At 47.9% G+C, this 7,424-nt stretch overlaps 1 protein-coding gene across 2 annotated transcripts in view; it reads right to left on the bottom strand.

Annotated features, from left to right (window-relative positions):
* The window catches only part of EXTL3 (exostosin like glycosyltransferase 3), a 231,004-nt gene that overhangs the window by 160,040 nt on the left and 63,540 nt on the right, over positions 1-7,424 (bottom strand). For both annotated transcript variants that reach the window (XM_019520885.1, XM_019520884.1), the window contains exon 2: positions 3,111-3,254. The gene's annotated coding sequence lies outside the window, so the exon portion shown is untranslated. The remainder of the gene's footprint in view (positions 1-3,110; positions 3,255-7,424) is intronic.

The following is a 7,424-nucleotide window of genomic DNA, read 5'->3' as shown; positions in this document are numbered from 1 at the left end:
GGGCTTCAGACTGGCAGGGGGGAGCAATGGAAGGGAAGAGGCAGCTTCCTTTCCAAGTCAGTAGCAAGGAGTACAGGGCTGCAGTCAGTTCACAGCTGCGACAATGACCCACACTTACTAATCACCTTCTCCCCACTTTCTTGGGTCCCGGTAGTTTCAGTTGGATATACTATAAGAGGAAATCTTTATAGAGGGTAGAGCAAGGGTCTGGGAGGCAGATGACCTGGGCTGTATTCCCAGGCCTGCCACAGGCTTGCCATGCGACCCTGGCAGATTCACTTAACCTCTGCATGCACCAGTGCTTTGCCCTGTGCAAGATGGGAACAGTAACCCCTCCAGTTACTAACAAGGGAGTTGACAGATGCCTAGAAATACTGGCCAGAAGGGAGCACGAGGTTGTTTAACGTGTTCTCTTTTTCATCACAGGCCATTAAGTGTCACACAAGCTCCCCGGACAACCTGATGGCTTTAGTCACATTAAATATTCCAATAGTGGTGGTACAAAAGGGAGGAAAGGGACACATGACCCTTAGCTATGCAACACAGGACGAGAGTGCAGAAGAGCCCCCAATGCCACCAAAGCCAAGGCCCTGCAGCGGCAGGCGAGTGACCAGATGAGCTCTGTCCACGTGATCCCTGCCCCAGGCTGCAGAAATGCATCTGTGGTCCCTGCCAGCCTAACAGAGAAAATTCCTCCTGACCTTTATTTTGGTATTGAGCATGACCAAGACACACCGGCCAGGCACCTGAGAGCATTCGTGGCCCCACATGCAGCACTGGCTTGCGTTGCAGGACTAACTCCAGCTGTGACCATCTCTGATGCTAAAAAAAATGCACAGAAGCCAAGCTACAGGGGGGGAATTCCTTTCTGATCCCATTGTCCAAAGCCCAGCATTGATTTTAAACACAAAACATGTTGTCAGGCTCCATTTGGGGTCCATGCAAAATGCTGGAACTCCTCAAACAGGAGGCCAAAGTGACTAATAATGTTCTGATTTCTATTCCTACGTTCCAGGTAACTGCTAAACACGTTTGCCTGCTTCACTCCATGGAAAAGAGTAGGCTGCATGTTTCTGGACTGGGAAGTGTTTGCTATATTAGCAAACTGCTTCAAGAGAAAAGGTGCAGCAGAAACGGGGGTGGGGGGAAAAAAAAATCAATCACCCCCTCCTCAGCCGATACCCTCTTTGCTAATCTGTAGCTGCTAGGTATCCGCCATGCAGGTGGGACAGTGCTTTGTGTTTGCAAAATGCTTTGATACCCTTGAAAGGAATGAGAAACAGCAGCATAAGAAGCAGTGATAATAATGTTAAAACAGCATATTCTAAAAACAGCAGGGTGGTACAAGCTACAGGAACACCTAACAATGAGCTATCCAGGTCTCCAAAAAAAAACAGACCAAAAAGAGTCCTTTGCTTTCAAGAGAAAGTAACATTCATCTGTACTGACCTGGTGATCTGGACAGCATGAACAACCAACTTCTAACAACCTTAAGCCATGGCCTGCAGGTCACAAGATATTTAACAAGTTCAAAAGTCCCTCTAGAAAATGCATCACTGCAGAAGATATGGGGATGAGGAGCTTTTCAAAAGCACTCAGGCAACCGTCCATCTCCAAGGCTATTAAAATTAATGGGAATTTTGCTACCGGCTTCAGCGGGGGCTAGGGATCTACCAAAGGTCATGTGCTTTGGAAAACCCCACCTTATACCTTTGCTTCTGGACTGTACTGTTAGGCCAGGGCCCCAAAGTGATAAAATCCTCTTAAACTCAAGGTGAAAGAGCTGCCCAGGGCATCCCAGCCCTCCTTTTCACACTATCATTTCAGCAGCTGCCATCTGCACATGCAAGAGGAATAATACAGTGCCCCCTAGGCCATGAGGAAAGCAGACCGCCTCATGTGCAGATGCCATGGCCAGTGCGTGTAGGCCAAAATAAAGCTAGAGGAAAAGGCAAACTCGTGTCTAGAGGACAAGCACTAAAATGAACAGAGCGTGCCCTGCCGGGCCAATTTTGAGGCGGTCTCCCAAAATGCATGAGTTCAATGTATACTGCAGCAGTCAGTGTAGATGGACAAGCTGAGGAGCAGAAATGATAATGATCTGGAGAAGGCCACAGTGCACCAGTGTGGATGCAGAGCACAGAAGCACTGCTCTGGGTCAGTCTCCAACGGCAGCTCAGCTAATAAACAGTTTCTAGGATGTGTTGGAAATGGCTGTCCAGACATGGAACCACGTTTGATGCGGCAGGGCAAGGAAAAAGCTGGGACTCGCGCTTCAGCTGCAAACAGAGGAAGTCCGAAATGCTCCCCAGGATCAGCCTTCATGGAGCAGATTTCCCATCTCCCTCCACATAACACAACGCCTTGCAATGGCCAAACTCTTGCTTGCCAAGCCAACAGCACCGCTGAAGCAGAGTCGAAGCCTGAGAGCTTCCTCACGTGCAGCAGAATGTCGACCAGCTAGTCACAAGCGTGCCTGCCCAGGGCTCAGTCTGCCAGCCTCACCAGAGGGCTAAAAGCAGCTTGCAAGAACCAGGCGTGTTTTGGAGGAGAAAAGGCAGAAGCAGAGCTCTTCCAATTTCAGCCACGTGCTGAAAGGTTCAGTGTCTTTTAAGCCAAGGCCTCCTGGGGGCAGGGGGCTGCTTTGATCTCTTCCAGGAGAGATACTAAAGAGATGGCAGCAATCTTGCAACCATACAGAGCTCTATCCCAGCAGGTAGAGATGACACTTCTGTAGGTCAGGCCCAAGCACATGCAAGCTCAGCAAGAGATAAACATCGCATCATCAGGGCCCTCTGGATTCGCTCGGTGCCTCACAACAAACACACTCTCAAACCACAGACTGCTGCATTTCATTAAAGCAGGCGTTTCAGCCTTTTGTTCGATTCCCTGGTTCCCATGGTGTGCTAGAGAACTGTGGGGGTGGATTTTGCCCCATGCATATTAGAAAGCACAGGGACTTTAAAATGACTTGTAGCTTTGTCACATTCCCTTGGCTCAGATAATCTGAGAAGCCTCAAATAATGGCAATCACGTGTCAGTGGGAAGCCATGGGCAATCACAGGAGGCTGTGATGGGAGCAATGTGCTGGGACACAAATGCCGCCTTACCTGAAAGCCGAGTCCTCGAATCTAGTGTGCAGCCAGCTGATGGAGTCGCTGTGTTCATCCGTGACAACACGTAATCTTTGTGCTCTGGCTCCTCCGCGACCACTTGCACTGCTTGGACCTCAGAGTGCTTCCATGGGCAGTCAACTAAACAAAACAGAAAAGACATCTTTAATTGCCGAGAAGTACTTGTAGTTGCTTAACTCCTTGGAGAAAAGGCCACTCGATTCAAGTACCCCAGTCATCTTCAACGTACTTCTTGAGCTCCAAGTCTACTGAAGCAGAAGAACTGCTGTCTGTATACGCCATTACCAGACAGAAGCCTGCCCTTCACCCCTTTATCCTTTGGAGTATCCCGAAACCAAGGCATCACACAAGAAATGCTTTCAAAGACATTCTGTTCAGAAGCAAGCCTGATAATTCACACGAAGAGTCGGGAGACCATGAGTCTCTCTCACTGTGCAGTCAGTCAATGTGGGCCGATTAGACACAAGTCCAGCACATTAACCAATACCCATTTGAATGACAGCTACACGATGCTCAGCTACAATACAATCGCCTACTCTCGCACCCAGGAAAAACATCAGGCTTGTAATGCTTCCCATTTCCTTTCTGATTTCATTTACCTTCATTTCAGTGGTTCAGAGGAGCTCTCAAGACTATAAAAAATGGGAAGGAGTACCCTGGCTTGCTTTTATTACGAAGACGAGCACCCCAAAACCATTCCCAAGTTGTACATACCTTACGGGTCAAGTATTCTGCCACCCACCACTATCCTGAGCCCCAAATTCTCTGGGAAGCTCTCATGTTTCTGCTATAGAAACCAACCAGATCTCAAGCTTTCAGTGACTTACAAAAGAAGTGAAAAGGCCATTGCAGTCACCTTGGATGATCACCTTTTAACAATAAGAGTTAAATTCAATTAAAAACAACCTTTGTTCCCTCCACTGGAACCAAGCACTGAGAGAGGTAGTGAAATCTCCATCATCCAGAGTTTAAGTGCAGGCTAGACAAACCCTTGTCTAGAAGGGTTTCCAGAAGAATGATCCTGCTTTGAGCAGGAGCTTAGATGAGCTGACCTCTTGAGGGCTCTTCCAGTCTTATTTTTCTATTCCCAGAGAACATGGGACATTTCTGCATTATTTAAGAATGATGCATCATTTTCTTGTCCTGCTTACTACTGCCTTGTTATTGCCCAGGCCTAAGAGAGAGAATTTCTTCTCTCAGGCAGAGGATAAGCAATGAAGTGACTGTGGGCACTTTCAGAGTACTGCAAATGGTCTATCAAGACTCATCGATGTACATCTATAGCAACCCTGGAGATGGACCTGTGGACCAGCAGCCAGACTATTATGCATTAATGACTGCCAGGAAACTGGGAGAGACACCCAAGAAAACACTGGGACTGAATTGCAGACAAAGCTGTGCTGCTACCAGACTGCAGCGAGATCCCTTTGTCATGCTCTAATACAAGGCAAACACAGGATGTTTAGGCGCTGAGAGTGGTCGTGCTCCTAGCATGCAGCAGACCTTCCAGCCCATGATGAAGCAAACCTGGCCTGCCCAAATAAGCAGAAGTTGGCAAGCAGGATTGAGAGATATCTATGTAGGGTTTCCAAGCCAGCTTTTCTACATACTGCAGGTCAAGGAGACTGAATCTGGACAAGCCTTTCCTGGGTCACTGCAAACAGCTGGATTCATGGCTCCCTGCATGGCAAGAGGTCCAAGCTCTTTGGGATCATCTGGAGGCACCACTGCAAGAAATAGGTGCTGAGGCCAGGACCCAGTGTCAGAGCAGCGGCGTTTCGTTCATACAAAACACTCTGGCATCTTAGCCCTGCACGAGCTGCAGCCCCCTCCGTAAAAAAAAAATGCATGGGAAATGGAGCGTGCGATAGGCCTAACAAATGGGAACCTCCGTCTAGAAACCTTGCTAGGAGCTAGGATTTTCCAAGAGGCTCCAACTTTCCAGCTGCACAATGTTAAAAGCTACTTATAAACTAGTTATAATGGACAATTAAAAACAAAATTAAGATCATCATTGTTCACAGAAAAAAAGCAGCAGCATTTAGTTTCCTCCAAAATCCCTGAGTTCTGAGAATTTATTTGAAAAATAAAACAAGCCTTTGGTTTTAAAAACAATCCAGAAAAAGAGAGAGATTTTTTTTGATCCAATTTCTAGGTGATCCTGATAACTGCAATGAAGCATCCCACGCCCTTGGCTGCTGCGTGCTGTTGGCTTACATCTGCGCATCTGCAAATGGTTCACTGGCCGCTTGCAAGTCCTAAACTCTTCCTAAAACCCCTTTGATCAAAAGGGGTTTTACCAAGTACACCTCACACTAGGACATGAGCTGTGTTGGAAAAGGATGATACAGAAGAGTTGAACAGTAAAACAGCAAGCAGAGAAAACCATCTCTGCTTGCGATGTTTGTGTCAGGAATAATTATGTGAAAATAAACGGAATATTTAAAAGGTGAAATTATTAGAGACAAAGGGCTCCTGCACACACGTAGGGATCCTGCTCCGACACGCTGCAATTCCAGCACGTCAAAGCAGACTCAATTAAGTCAGCTGGAACGTGGTAATTACTGCACTCCAGCATCACATGTATCAGCATCCCCGCGCTGAAAAATGGTGGCGGGGTGCTTTAAAAGTACAGCTCATTCAACAAGCTTTAGTTCAAAGTGCCCCGCTGTCATTTTTCAGTGCAGGCATGCTGATACACATGACGATCTGGGTGCTTTTAAAGCATGGTGCTAATTAAAGTACCCCCCCCATGCCTCCCAGAGCACGAACATAAATGCCCAAAGTGAGGAACAGACGGCTGATGGAAGATGAAGCTAGGTGTGTATAAGCAGGGGAACCGTAGAGACTAACTGGTTCAGAGAGGCCTGAGCTTTTGTAGGCACCAGCGACTTCATCAGATGCTAACACAGCATCCGTATCTGTGCAGCACACTGAACAAAATGGGAGGAAATGGCGCAGGGTAGAGTCCTGCCCTGGGGAGATGAGCTACTTAACAGCTGCACGAAGTGACAAACTATTGTTTGTATTGCAGTAATATCCAGGGAGTCCAACTGAAGCCGACGACCGGTTGTGCTAGCGACTGTATGAACACCCAGGAGAAGATGAATTGCATCTTGAGCAGCCTAGGACCTAGAGAGACAAGTAGCAGGTGAAAAAAGGGAAGAGGAAAAGGGAGATGAACCAGGATGCCCATGGACAAGGCCCAGTTCAGTGCCACGTGCCGCCTCCATGTGCGGAGGGCATCAAGGCGCTGGAGGGACATGTTCAGAAAGATGCAACAGGTTTGACGAAACAGGTCTTGCCATGGGCTGACTACGGCAACTGGAAGAGCACGATGCCAACAGTAGCGAAAAGGTTGCTTCTTTTCAGAGCGCCTGCTCCTGTCGCTTGTTTAAACTGTCCTTATTTCAGAGTGGAGGGCCATTGCAGGAGTTACATGGAAAGACAAAGTCAGACGGCTCCTTTCCGAGCCCAAATCCGGGGACTAGGAGAGGCATTTGGAAGTGGGAAGCAGGAGGCACCAGCAATGGAGAGCTTTGGACAATCGGCTTGCCTCAGAGGGGACAGACATCTGGTGCCTGCCCCTACCCCATAAAAGTCCCAGCTGACAAAGCACCACAAAGAAATCCCTCAAGAGTACAAGAACAGAGAAAAACCAACCCAAACTGCCTTCAATGCTGGCCCCATCTACTATGCAGTGGAGACCTTGCAGGGAGGCAGGATAGCCCAATGGGCTAAGAATGGGTGCAAGAGCCTTTAGCTGCCAAATCCTAGTCTTTGGTCCGTCACCAGGGAAAGCCACTTAACCTGTGTGATTTAATGTCCCTAGCTCAACTCCGGGTCAAATGTTTCCTTGCTTCAGCCAGCAGCTGCAAGAAGGAACACACTCTGAAGATGCAAAGGCAATGCATCTGAACAGATCTTCCCCTTGAGCCTCAGATCCAGCCTCTCTCAGCCCCTCTCATCCTATTAGCCAACTTCCCGGGGTTTCTTTTCCCTTAATTTTTTTCTTTTTTTTTTTTTGGCTTTCAGACGTTTCCTGGGCCAGCCATCCCTCCACACCCTTTTCCTGAGAACAGGAGCCCTGCCAATGCAACACTGTCCAGATCCTGGAGATGTTGAAAAACAGCAGCAACGCAAGAGGATAGAGTGATCATGGGGAAAGTGAAAATCCACAGAACCGGATGAGTTCCCACAACTCCTGCGCCAACATTATGAGAGAGCCCAATGCAGTGAAAAACAGCTGGTTACATGGAAACTCGCATCATTTTTTTTTTTTTTTTTTTT

The sequence above is a fragment of the Gavialis gangeticus genome, unplaced genomic scaffold (genome assembly GCF_001723915.1).
Source record: "Gavialis gangeticus isolate Ggan-Ray unplaced genomic scaffold, GavGan_comp1, whole genome shotgun sequence".
In the NCBI taxonomy this organism is placed as follows: domain Eukaryota; kingdom Metazoa; phylum Chordata; order Crocodylia; family Gavialidae; genus Gavialis; species Gavialis gangeticus.
The sequence above is the reverse complement of the archived record's forward strand: the minus strand, read 5'-3'. Positions and strand labels throughout refer to the sequence as shown.